The following is a 13,542-nucleotide window of genomic DNA, read 5'->3' on the forward strand; positions in this document are numbered from 1 at the left end:
CCACTGCTGCTCCCACGCACTGTTGGCGCCGGGCCCTGCTTGCACCCGCTGACGGCACAGAGCAATTGGGGCTGGCACCAGCAGTGGGTGCAAGCGGGGCCAGTGCCAGCAGCAGGTGCGAGTGCCTGGCAGGACTGCAGCACATAGGAGCAAAGAATTTTCAGTAACTACCAGAGACTTGCCCCTATGACAGCAACCGTCACCTGCCTTAGTCTGGCACCCCCCCCCCGCTCACCTGCTTCACCTTCCTGCCGCAGTCAATGCCCACCATGTTCTGCACTCTGCCACCTGCCACCATCACCCACCTTGGTCTGGCGACCCCCGCTTACCTGCTTCACCATCCTGCCGCGGTCAATGCCCACCATGTTCCGCACTCTGCCACCTGCTGCCGATGCCCACCATGTTCCAAACACGCCCCTGGTGGTCAGCGCACTTCATAGCAACTGGTTGTTCAGTTGTTCCACCCTTTGCTCTATTAGCATATTAGCCTTTTATTATACAGGATTGTACTTTACATTTTCCATGACACAGAGCTTTCTCCTGCACTTTCATCTGTTTTACCCTCAATAACCCATATGAGCTATGCAGAGCTGGTATTATTTTTAGGGAAGCACTTGCTGGATCAGCCATGATTCCCACCCAATTCTGCTTCAGAGGATTTCAATCAGAGGTGGCTTTCCTGTCTCCTCTTTCAGCTGAGACACCCAGCTAGGTGCTTACAGGTGCCCAGACCTGGGAGAGGCACATTGGCATTAATCCAGTTGCCAGCAAATGTCTCGTGGCCTGATTTTGTTTTGTTATTGGCCTTTCCCCTTCATTGCACACACATACAGAAGGGAGTCAATATCAGAAATGTCACTTTAGCACAGACCGAAAATTGACTACTGTGGTTTTACAAGTCATGGAGAGTTTATTAAAACTAAATTGATAGCTAAAAAAAGACCCTGACTAGGAGAAGCCCATAAACTTAATGGCATTTATTAATTTATGGGCCATTATTACAAAATGAGTAATCTTTATATAAAAGCAGCAAAGAGCTGTGATTTGGTTAGGATGCTTGCTGTCTTCCCTTACAGAGATGATGACTACCCACCACTCAAGTCTGAGCCTGCTTAGGCGCCCAGCAGCATGCTCCCGCCTTACCCTGAGTTCCTTTTCTCCAGGCCTCTCCCTGCCTTGACACAGTTCTCTCCTGGAGATCAGTCCCTTACCCTGAGGACACAAGCCTGGCAAATGACCAGGAAGGCAGCAGATGAGGCATAGAGATCCCAGCTGGGTGCTGACCACCCTTCTTTCCCCAGTCAGCTTCTTGCAGGCAGGACATCCTCTCTTTCAGGCTTCAGTTCTTTATCTTCAAAACGAGGGGCTTGCATGACTGCTGTGCAGTGTCTTTTAATAGTTGTGAGCCATGCCCAGGACCCAAAAGGCCACCTGGTCCAGCAAAGTGTTGTCATGCAATCCCCAGCCCAGGAGAGGCTTGTCATCTTGGCCCTGGGCACCAAAGTGGCATGAGGAAGAGGAGGCACCAACAAAGAACACTCCCTGCTTGTCCAGTTGCTCTTCCCAGAAAGTTGGAAGAAAGAGGGTGTGAGGCACTGAAGGGCTATGGCATCTGGGTGGGGGCTCCCTTCTTAGGCTAAACTTTGCTAGAAAGCCAGTTACAGTGTCTGCAGGCTGGAAAAATATTGAGGAAAGGAGAGAGGAATGTAGAACATCACAAAAGCCTTCCATTGGTATATGAGGTGCAAACTTAAAAGTGGAAAAGTAGCAGAGAAACTGGATTGTTTGGTAATGTCACCCTATCAGACACTCCAGGTGCAGGGGGACAATGGAGTACTCAGTGGCTGAATGCTGTTATTATACAGCCTTGCTAAATATTGGGGACACACGGAACCAAAGACATATAGAACCAAGGACACACAGAACCAAGTCTACATAGCGCGTTAGTTACTCTCTGGCCACAGTAAATTCATTGCCTAATAGCCCTGTAGATTTCACCCATTCCATTGAATACCATCACCATGTAGGCTTGATTATCTGAAAATTGATGCTGGCAGTTAAGATGGGATCAGGAATCATAATTTTCATTAATGGATATAAGAGAAAACATTTCTATCACTTTTATCTCATTTACTTTTCTTTCATTTAAGAGACATCAATATACCTAATAGTTATTGAATGCTTGCTCTGTACTGGCCCCTGTGGTAAGTGCTTTCTGTGGCATTACATGTTTAATCTCTGTGCTGACCTCGGAAAGTGTCCACTGTTGTTATCTCCAAGATGTAGGTGGGAAAGTGAAGCACTGGGAGTTCACATACACAAGTGATCAGAGGCAGAGTTGGGATTTGAACTACCTGCTGGGTGACTCAACCCCTCACCCACACTGGGGACAAAGAGAAACTGGATTGTTTGGTAATGTCACCCTATCAGACACTCCTGGGGGACGCTGGAGTACTCAGTGGCTGAATGCTATTATCATACAGCCTTGCTAAATATTGGGGACACACAGAACTAAGGACACACAGAACCAAGGACACATAAAACCAAGAAAACATAGAACCAAGGAGAGGAATATAGAACATCACAAAATCCTGGAGGAAGTTCACAGAACTTCTCTAAGGTCACTAGCTTGCTGGTGACAGAGCTGGGTTGGTTATTGTAGCTCCCCGGTGCTCCTTCCTCCATGCCAAGGAGAGGAATATAGAACATCACAATGGGCCTCTTCTTTGCAGCACCACTGGACAGCTGGGGTCAGTGAGAAGGAAAATGAGGTGTGTTGGTGCCCTGGACACGCTGAGATGACCAAACCCTGGACTGTCCTAGTCTCTAAGGAAAGTCCTTCAGGACCTAGTGATAGTCATGTTTCCCTCTTCCAGGAGGGAATTCTTAGGACTCATCCAGCATACGGAGCCTCAATATGAACAGCCATCTGGAAAGGGCTGAACACAGATGTGCTTGTCTCCACAGAAAGGGAAGGTGGCCCAAGGCAGAGGGAGGTGGACATAGTGGAATAGGAAACACGTGTGTTCAGAGCCAGAAGACCTGAGTTGAACTTTTTGGACTTTGGGCAGTTCACATAACTTCTCTAAGCATCAGTTTCTTCACCCATCATATAGGGGTCATGACCTCCACCATACCCTAACATGTAAAATTGTCTTGTGGATCACAGGAGAAAACAGATGTCAAGTGCTATAAAATGCAACATATTCCAGAGAGCACCTCACGTATAATAGGTGCTTAATAAATGATTGTTGAATGAGGTCGTTCCCACTCAGGCAGTAGATCAGCTGAGCCAGGGCCTCTTTTGGAAGAGAGAAAAGTCAGCTTTCTTCCGTGTGCCACCGAAAATGAGTCCCATTGCCCCAGATGTAGTCTGGCCCTGACGGAATGTCAGATACATGTAAGATTTGACACACAATAAGAACGCTTTTGAGAGTCATGGTAGTAAAGTCTTAACCATGTTCTCACAGGGGTATCAAAGTGGTTGCTAGCCACTCTGGTCCTTCCTACCCTTGGGATTCCACAAAAAATGAACTGAGAACTGTGACCAGAGCTGTTGTTCACTCAGGATCCAGCAAAGCAGAGTGGAAGATGAACCTCTGTCTTATAGGTGTTATGTTTGTATTTATTCTGATGATTCATTCATGGGAATGGTCCCCTACAAGGAGGTGCTTTCTGCCTCAGAAATCTAATTACAAGGGTCATTAATCCTTGAGGCCAGGGTGAGTGTCAGGTTGATTGAGGCTGAAAATATTCACTATTGTGTATATTTGTACAATTGGGTTCATTTTATAAGACATTTTCTCATCTTCTTCTTTCCTGCCCCCCTATGCCTTACTCATGCGGGTGAGTATGCACACACACTCACACGCCATGCAACACAGATATCTCCTAGAAACAAGCCACAGGAATACCCGAGATGGATGTTGAGGTTATACGAGAATGGGATGCTTTCTGAGGATTTCAGAAGATGCAGTCTATGATTTAATTATGTGATCATCTGAGAATTAGATAGAAGACCTCAATTCAAACAGATCTGCTTCCGCTTGTGTTTGCTTCTAAAAATTAACGCCTTCTTCAAAACTTCTACAAATGGATCACTTCTCACAAGATGCAACATCAAACTCCCATGTTGTGAAAGGCCTCTCAGAATTGACATCAGTAACCTCTTAATAGCAGGCGAGGGAAAGCCTTTCCATCCAGTGGAAAGGAATGTAGAAATGGACATTTTGCCAATACTGGTAATGATGACTGCACACTTTAGTGTTTACAAAGCACCTTCACATGCATTATCCCCTCTGAGCCTCATAACAACCCTGAGAGGTCAGTGGAGCAGGCATTATTGTTACAATTATGCTTATGATTATCCTTATTTAATGAGTGAGAAAGCCAGAGTTCCAAGGTTCCACAGTCATCAAGCAGCAAAAGAAGGACCCACATTTCAGCTGACCAAGTTCAAACCTTGCATATCAGTAAGTAAGAAGAGCTTTTGATAGAAACAGTTTGGGCCCCTGAGTAAAATTCTTATTACATGTATTTCTTGTGTAATGGAGTTCCTCAGTCCCTAGCAGCATTTTTAGTTCCATTGGTCCATACCTGGTGCTGGGGCAGAACCTGGATTCCTGGCATTTCTTCACTTCCCAAAATGTTTGAGTGACACAGAGCGGTGCGCTATGGAAACTGCAAAGTTCACTTAGACCCAGGTTCTCCATTAAGAGGAAAACCAGGGTTGTCTAGTGGTTAGAGCGTCAGCCCACACACAGAAGGGTCATGGGTTCGATTCCTGGTCAAGGGCACATACCTGGTTTATGGGTTCAATACCCACCCCCAGTTGGGGTGCATGCAGAAGGAAACTAATCAATGTGTCTCTCACATCGATGTTTCTCTCTCTCTCTCTCTCTCTCTCTCTCTCTTTCTCTCTCCCCTTTCACTCTCTCTGAAAAGCAGTGGAAAAAATATTCTCTGGTGAGGACTAACAAAAACACACACAAAACAAAACAAAACAAAAAAAGGATCAAAGCTTAAGGCACCATAAGGGCTGCCTCCTTCATTTGCCTCCAGACTCTTCCCTCTCCTCAACACACACAATCTGCACTCCTCCTCTCTCAGCTCAAGGAATCTCCATCCCTTGTTCTCTCCTGTCTCCCTTACTGCAGAGCTCTGTGAGGACAAGGACCACAGCTCAGTCAGCTTTGTATCCTAAACAGGTCATCACAGTTCAGGGTATAATGTGTGAAGTGAACAAATGAAGACATTAATTAACTAATTAATTATTAGGGAGAAATATGAACAAGTGTAGTAAAAAGCAAATTAGTGGATTTTGTCCATGCTGGTACCTTTTTTACCCAAAAGCAATTTGTTTGACAACTTTCCACATTTTAGCTTCTTAAAATGACAGCTTTAACCCAGCCACAGGAAAGACAAACTAAGCCTGAGCATGTTTTATCCTTTAGCCATACGTGAAAACTCTAGGTCTTTAGTGAGCACTAGATGGCCTGGGAGAGACTGGCAGGGATTCATGCACAGGCCTTTGTGACACAGCTGCTGGCTGCTGCATTAGACCCATGCTGTGTGGGTGAACAGGAAAGGGGCGCATGGTGGGTGCACAGTGCACCGGCCTCAGCAATGAGGTGGTTTTTCAGGAGCTCAGACGTGGCAGACAGACCCAACACCAGGTAGCCATCCTACTAAGGATAGATTCTTCTGGTAAATATTAGTACAGTATCCTTCTGAGGTGAGAGGGGGTGGTTTATTACAAGTAAAACAAGTTTTAGGTGAAATTCTGCCCAACATACAAACATTTGTCAACAAATAGGCACCAACAAAAAGTCCTGTAACTTGGGGAAATCCCACTTTCTATCTTTATAAAAATTCAGGAATATCATTAATTCAGACTGTGGCATTCTGCCACCCTCCTGCTTTCCACTACTTCTTATTTTGCTCTGTTCCCTGAGACCACATTCTATAACCTGTACCCTTACAACGCACCTTGACTACCATTTTACTAACCACCTAAGTATTTTTGGTACTAGAGTACTTTCTACACAAAATTTAAAGGGAACTTTTGGTGACCCAACTCTCACAGGGCAACTTCCAACACTTGAGTTATCAGAGACAACTTGGGTGGTCATAAATAATAAGATCATGAAAAACCCATGAAGATGGCGTACTCTTTTCCCTGAACTGTCCATCACTTTATGCTCCCTCCAACCCCCAGCAGCAGTCCTTGGACAAGGTAAGACACCGCAAACCACATCAGCCATCATACAAGGTCTTCCCCAGCAAGGACATCAGCCATGTAATATCTGACCTCAGGCCCCAGTTATATTTTTGGTTTGGAGTGTTTATTTAAGGTCCTGGGTATTTAATTTCAACCACACCACCACAAAACCAACCATACAAAGATGATGGGCAAATTTACCCTGAACTGCCCATCACTTTATGCTCCCTCCAACCCCCAACAGCAGTCCTTGGACAAGGTAAGACACAACAAACCACATCAGCCATCGTACAAGATCTTTCCCAGCAAGGACATCAGCCATGTAATATCTGACCTCAGGCCCCAGTTATATTTTTGGTTTGGAGTGTTTATTTAAGGTCCTGGGTATTTAATTTCAACCACACCACCACAAAACCAACCATACAAAGATGATGGGCAAATTTAGTGAATCATCTGAGAACTTAATGTTAAATTTCTTGCTGACAACCTAATGGGTCTAGTTCTTCATGACCTAGAACACTTCCTTTCATACAAAGATGCCTCCAAGATTCATCCCATCAAACTCCTTGCATCCCTTCCCTCACATGGACAACTCAACATGCAGGTCACCCCCACGCGCAGTACTAAAGGGATTGTAACCAATACACCAATCAGCAAGATCATAAGGGAGGGCACATGAATAGAAGATACTTCCTGGCATAACATCTGAGCCAAGAGATGGGAGGCACCCTGGGTTGCCTGGGAAGCTGGTATAGGTAAAGGTTATGGAGTATCCTCATAGAATTAGCCTTGTCCTTATTTCTTTTGTTGTTGGTTTTTTTCTGCTACTAAGTTATTTTTCTTTAATTCTTGTTCTTTGGCTCTTTCTTTCCCTTCATATAAATTATAAACATATGTATATATTTTTCTAGTACTCAGTATCCCTAGCTATACATTACTAAGACTTGAATTGAAGAAACATGCCTCATGACTGGAAGGTGCAGCATTAGGGGAGGATAGAAAGCTATTTTCCAGAAGCATGTTTTATTACTTTTATGACTCAAATATCTCCATCTCACCTCATTTTCCTTTAAGCCTAAATATATAGCAAACTGAGATGTACTCATGTGGGATCTCGGTGGGGAGTGCAGACAAAAAGCTTATTAGAATAGTTTCCTGTCTTCTAAAAAAATCCTCCTCTTTCCAAAAATAACTGATAAATGATCCTTTGTGGTGACGGTTGTGGTGCTGCTTCTGTTGCTGTCAAATGCCTACATCTTGCTGAAAATTATAGCTTCCTAGGTCTGGACAGCAAATGTGGATACTTGCGTGTTGGGGTAATGCCACTGGGGCCCAGAAAACACTAGGCTTTTGAAAACAAGTCCACTACAACTCACAAAATATTAATTTTAACAATGTTTTAGATTTTTAATTTTCCAAAGAATGTTTAAACTAAGAAGAATGATGTTATGTGAATCCTGCATTGTGCCCCAAATTGCATAGCCACAGTTGTATTTGGCTTATTCCTCCAGATTATCTCCTTTGCTTGGCACTTTGAAGACATTATCCCAAAGAAGTTGAAACTTCTGACTTCCCAAGACCCCATTCGCACCCAAATTCAGCCCAGCATCTCCTTGGCCCTAAATTGTGTTGCCTCTTCTTATCTAGTTGGCCATCAAACTCTCATTGTTTTTGCTGGTCTCAACTATATACCCAGAAGGAAAGCAGTGTTATTAAACATTCATGGTAAACATGAATGATCAATTGACTTGAACCTTCCCAAGAGAATTTTTATTTTAAGGAGGAGAAACTTGTTAATATAAATCAATGTTTAATGGCTGGAATTTCAGGTATAAACATCAACATTTATTGAAGACTTATTACATGTTGGTCACAGTCCTTTGTGCTTTGTGGTAAAGCCACAAAATTCAGAGAAACAACCTTGCAAATACAAATACATCATTCCCAATACTTCTTTCTTTGCTCTCCCTCTAAGTCCAGCCACCAACTCCCACTTCATCTGAGTTTCCACCCCAGTGTCCACCATCACACAGTCTTTGCATCAAGTCTTAATCTCCTTCACTCAATTCTTACCTTGGAGAACATGCACAGTATACGCATCTTTCCACACACTGGTCTGGTCATTTTCTCTGACTATTTCTACCCATATCCTAAGCCACCGAAAGCACCAAACTTCCTGTCTCCTCACCTCCCAAGAACAAAGTTTAAAGAGTAATAATTTGGATGTTAACTTCACCCCCTATTCCATCCTTATATCTTCCTCTCCTGATTTAGAAAAGTGTTCTAATCCAAAGTAGGTATTTCCCCCCTAAATTGTTCGTTTTTACATGAAGTATTTTCAGATGATTTAAAAAAAATCACTGGATTATTTACAAAGAAAATTTTTCCATTTAAAAAATTTTATATAATTCATCTCCTGTGTTTTGGTAACATAGGCATGAAGTATGAAGGGTAAACTTACCTTCCAGCTGAAAAAGCAGGGTTTACCCAGTGGGCAGTATTAAAATGAACAGTGTTTAAAGGTCATCAGATTTAGCTTCCTCCCAGCCGAATGAACATGACAGCCTGATACAATTTGGTCTGTTGGAGAATTTGGATTTTTTCCTGAATATTGCCTTGTATTTTGGGGGTCAGGTGCACTAAAGTTGCCTTCTGTTTGCTCTGGACTGACTTCTGAGAAATAGAGATCCAAATGCCCTCAACAGATGGGATGGCCACATGGAACAGCAGAAACGCAACGCAAGAAAGTGAGGACACAAGTGTTTGGAGAGCTGGGCTCTTTCCCTGGAAAGGGGTGTTTGCCTTGGTATATTAGTCACCTCAGTTTATGCCTTTTCCCTAGAGAATAATTACTAAAGATGCACAGTATGGATCTTATAACCCTTCAATTCCCCTTGATTAGTGCATCAATATTGGCCTGAAATCCTTGCATCTACTTAGAAGAAGTTAAGGAAACTTCCTATGGCAATGAATCTGTAGACTCAGTTATCTTGAAACACACCCTCTCAATCCTGCTGATTCAGTGTCAGTCTGAGCAGCCTATTTGCAGAAACCACATCTGCATTTGTGCGCTTCTGCACCTTATTGCCTAGCACGTCCTCTAGTACACAGTAGGCATGCAATGGCTGTTAAATAAACCAATGAACCAAGATATAACGTGACAACATGGACAACAGCCCAAGGAAGCTTCAGAGCCCCGAGGTAGATGAGAGTGCAGTGCTCCTAAGCCCCACACTGACAGTGCTCCATATCAAGTCCATTCCTGCTCAGACAGAAGACCAGCTCCTTCTGTCTCTGCCTCTCTTCAACACTTACCCTCCCTGACCATTTTACTTTCATCAAATTTTTCTCCAATGGGCGGCCCTACCATATTGCTAATATAATGTTGGTAAAAGAAAAATACTATGGAGAAAACAAATTAATTGAGAGATTAAGATGAGGAATGTATATAGTTTCCATTTTTCAATCTCACTTATTTGAACTGTACAATAGACCTTCTTACCTGTGGTTTTGCTTTTCATGGTTTCAGTTACCTGTGGTCAACTGCAGTCCAAAAATGCTAAATAGAAAATTCCAGAAATAAACAATTGATAAGTTGTAAACTGCACATTGTTCTGAGTAGCGTGATGAAATCTCCCATCACCCCACTCCATTCTGCCTGGGACTTGAATCATCATCCCTTTTTCCAGCATCTCCATGCAGTACACACTCCTTGCTTCTTAGTCACTGAATAGCCATTTCTGTTAACAGATCAACTGCCTCAGTATGACAGTGCATGTGTCAAGTAACCCTTATTTTACTCAATAACGACCCCAAAGTGCAACCGTAGTGATGCTGGAAATTCAGATCTGCCAAAGAGAAGCCATGAAGTGTATGTATGTATGTATGTATGTATGTATGTATGTATAGAAAAAAAAACCCCAGCATATATAGGGCTTTGTACTTTGTACAGTTTCAGGCATCCACTTGAAACATGTCCCCTGAAGATTAGCAGGGATAACTGTACCTTCCCTAATAAGATAGATGGAGGATTTTATCTTTCAAAATTCCAGGAGGACTGCTTGGGGGAGGAGACAGGGAAAAGGAGGTAGAATAGACACTGGATTACACCCAACAGGGATCTGGGCAGGGTGGAGGGCCGCAAGGGAGGAGCACAAGATGGGGCATGGTGCCATTTTCAGAGGAGGTGGAGCATGCAGGGGGAGGTTGGCAGTAGGAGAACAGAGGGACAGAAGCTGAGCAGTTCTGGCCAATGAGAGATCTGAGGGGAAGGAAAGTCTAAATAGGCTGTGATGTGTTGTGTGAACCATCCCTTCAAGAACAACCACAGCAAAGACTATTCATTCTTCAAGCCTGATGGCTATTGGTTTGTGTTGAGTAGACTGGCACTAGAGGCAGCCCAATGATACTTGATTAATATTACTCTCAAAATAGCCAAAGAGAGACAGCAAAAGTTAGAGGTGAAAACAAAGGGCTAGGAGAATTCTCTATAAAAGCTGTAATTCCCAAATATTTGGTTTCATAGGCTATGCATTCTTTTTAATTTATTGATTTATTGAGAGAGGAAAGGAGAGAGAGAGAAACATTGATTTGTTGTTCCACTTATTGATGCATTTATTGGTTGATACTGGGATGTGCCCTGACCAGGGATTGAACCCCCAACCTTAGTGTATCAGGATAACGCTCCAACACACAGAGGTACCCAGCCAGAGCATCATAGGTCATGGAATTTAAAACAAAATTTTGAACCTAACTTTTAAATTTTGCCAGTGGAAGCCACTGGGGCAGAGGGAGGGTGACTGATCTATTAGCACTAGCAGAATAGAAAGTTGAACACCAAAAAACTGGAAAACATATAATTTTAAAATAAAACAGTCTCTAAATTTGAATATGTTTGATTTTGGTGGACATGCCCTTACAAGTGTTCTTATTTTTCCCATTTCATCAAGGATCAAAGAAAAATTCTTCATAGGTCCCCAGACCAGTATTTATGGAGGCCCAATGCATAGAGGCTCCCATGAACTCTGATGACATTCATAAACCCTCTCTAAAGAAAACATGCATGTGCACACAAGCCTTTGCAAAGAACTTCAGAGAGTTTATCTCTAAGATAAGCACTTATGCTCCAGAGAACCCTTTGCATTGATAGAGATCTGTCATTTGAATTAAACATAACATGGCCGGTACTCTTTGCAATCTTATCTTACTTTTATAGCAGTGAATGCCAAGGCATGGAAGTTCTGTCACTTACAGTCTATCACCATGTGAATTAGTGGCAGCCCAAGGAATAAAATTCACATGACCTAAGTTCAACATTGACTTAGCCAAACTATTTAACACTCCTAAAATATAACACAGAGGACAGATGATATTTCCACAAAAGTACAGAAAAGTAAGTCAGCAAACCCACTTTCTCTCTCCCCTGGAGTCAGGAGTGGGGACTGGGAGTGGGGGGAGGAGGAGTAATTGGAAACAGTGACACTGGAGAGAGAACAAAAGCAAGGCACTGTGCCATGAGAGAATAATACACCCTCAAACCATTCAGTGTATTTTTAAGAGAAAGAGAGAGCTGACTAAATAAGACAGCTTCCTTCATCTCACTTAATGGGGGGAGGGGGGGGGGAATAGACAGGAAACAATTCCAATTAACCCTAATCAAATTAGCATCCTAATATGTGAAAATCCTGAGTTCAGCTACTACCCAACAGTCTATGAAAATATATGTGTGAGAACTTCAAGCTTATACATGAATAAGTGATATCAAATGTAAAGTATTATTGTTTCTGCACATTTTAATGACTTTCAATGGGAAGAAGCGGCAAATTGTCCTCCTACCCCCACCCTACCCAGAACCTTTTTAATTCAAGGTTAAGAACTCTGAGTTCTTAGCTACTTAGCACAGACCAAAGCCAGATTTAATTACAAACATGATGAACAAAATATATTAATATGTAAATATACTAGATTGTAATTAATCAAACCTTTATTGAACTAGAATTTTTCTGAACCACACTTAAATGATAAAATCACAGGGAAAGCAATACATATTGGGTGTCTGGAATATATTATCCTTTCTTCTTTTTTTTAAATCCTCACCCAAGAATATGTTTCTATTGATGAGAAAGAGGAAGAGAGAGAGAGAGAGAGTGAGAGAGAGAGAGAGAGAGAGAGCAGCAGCAGCATCCATAGGTTGTCTCCTGTATGCACCTTGACCGTGGATCGAACTGCAACCTAGCTATGTGCCCTGACCAGGAATTGAACCCACAACGTTTTGATGCGCTCTAGTCACCAGGCCAGAGAGATATATTATCCTTTTTCAGTCATAACTGTTTTATTACCACAAAAGTCCCCGTCAATATGTGGTATAATCACCACCTAGAGAAGAAATCTGCAAAATGGCTCACTCTTCCTTCCACTGACACTATTTGAGCCTTCGTACATCCCAGGGCCTGAACCTAGAAAAGTTGACTTTGTGATATGACCAGGATTCTAGCTAACGTGTTAGTGACTTTATACCTTACTCCTCTCAGGCATATGTATACTCCAAAAGATAATCCTAGAAAGCACATTGCTTCATTTATTAAAATGGACTTGTAGTGGTAGAATTTCAGATGGGACAGCATCTAGGTGGAGAAGATATTTGGAGTGGAAGGAGACTTTCCCAGCACAAGTTAAGTCTTGCTATGGTAAATATTATTTTTGATGTTTGGAGTTAGCCCTGGCTCTGCTCGTGCTTAGTACAACCAATGAGATGACTCTGCTTGTGTATATACATATGGGTGTGTGTTCATGTCAGTGTTCTTAATAAGGCAGCAAGTCAGGGAACTGTTATGTTTGTGTTATTTCCTAGTTCTGCAGTCATAAATAAGCCTGATTTTTATAAGTTTAGCTTTCTTTTATTTAAGATTTTTATATAGTGTTTTCATTTTCTTTTTTTCTCTTCAATACTGGTCATTATTGTTTAAATGAGAGGCCCGGTGAACAAAATTTGTGCACAGGTAGGGTCCCTAGGCCTGGCCGGTGATCAGGGCTGATTAGGGCCTTCCAGCTGCCGGCCAGGGTCTTCCTTTGTTCCACACCGCCCCCTGGTGGTCAGTGCACATCATAGAGAGCAATCGAATTCCGGGTCTCCTAGCCTTTTATATATATAGACTAGAGGCCCGGTGCACAAAAATTTGTGCACTCCGGGGGGAGGGGGCGTCCCTCAGCCCAGCCTGTGCCCTCTCGCAGTCTGGGACCCCTCAGGAGATATTGACTTGCTGGCTTAGGCCTGCTCCCGGGTGGCAGAGGGCAGGCCCAATCCCTAGGTGCAGCCCCTGGTC

General features: G+C 43.0%; 1 protein-coding gene across 2 annotated transcripts in view; it reads left to right on the forward strand.

The window, feature by feature from the left end:
• FRMD4A (FERM domain containing 4A) overlaps nucleotides 1–13,542 on the forward strand; it is a 608,042-nt gene that overhangs the window by 214,406 nt on the left and 380,094 nt on the right. The gene's annotated exons all lie outside the window — the stretch shown is intronic.

This window comes from Myotis brandtii, unplaced genomic scaffold, assembly GCF_000412655.1.
Source record: "Myotis brandtii unplaced genomic scaffold, ASM41265v1 scaffold576, whole genome shotgun sequence".
Lineage (NCBI taxonomy): Eukaryota > Metazoa > Chordata > Mammalia > Chiroptera > Vespertilionidae > Myotis > Myotis brandtii.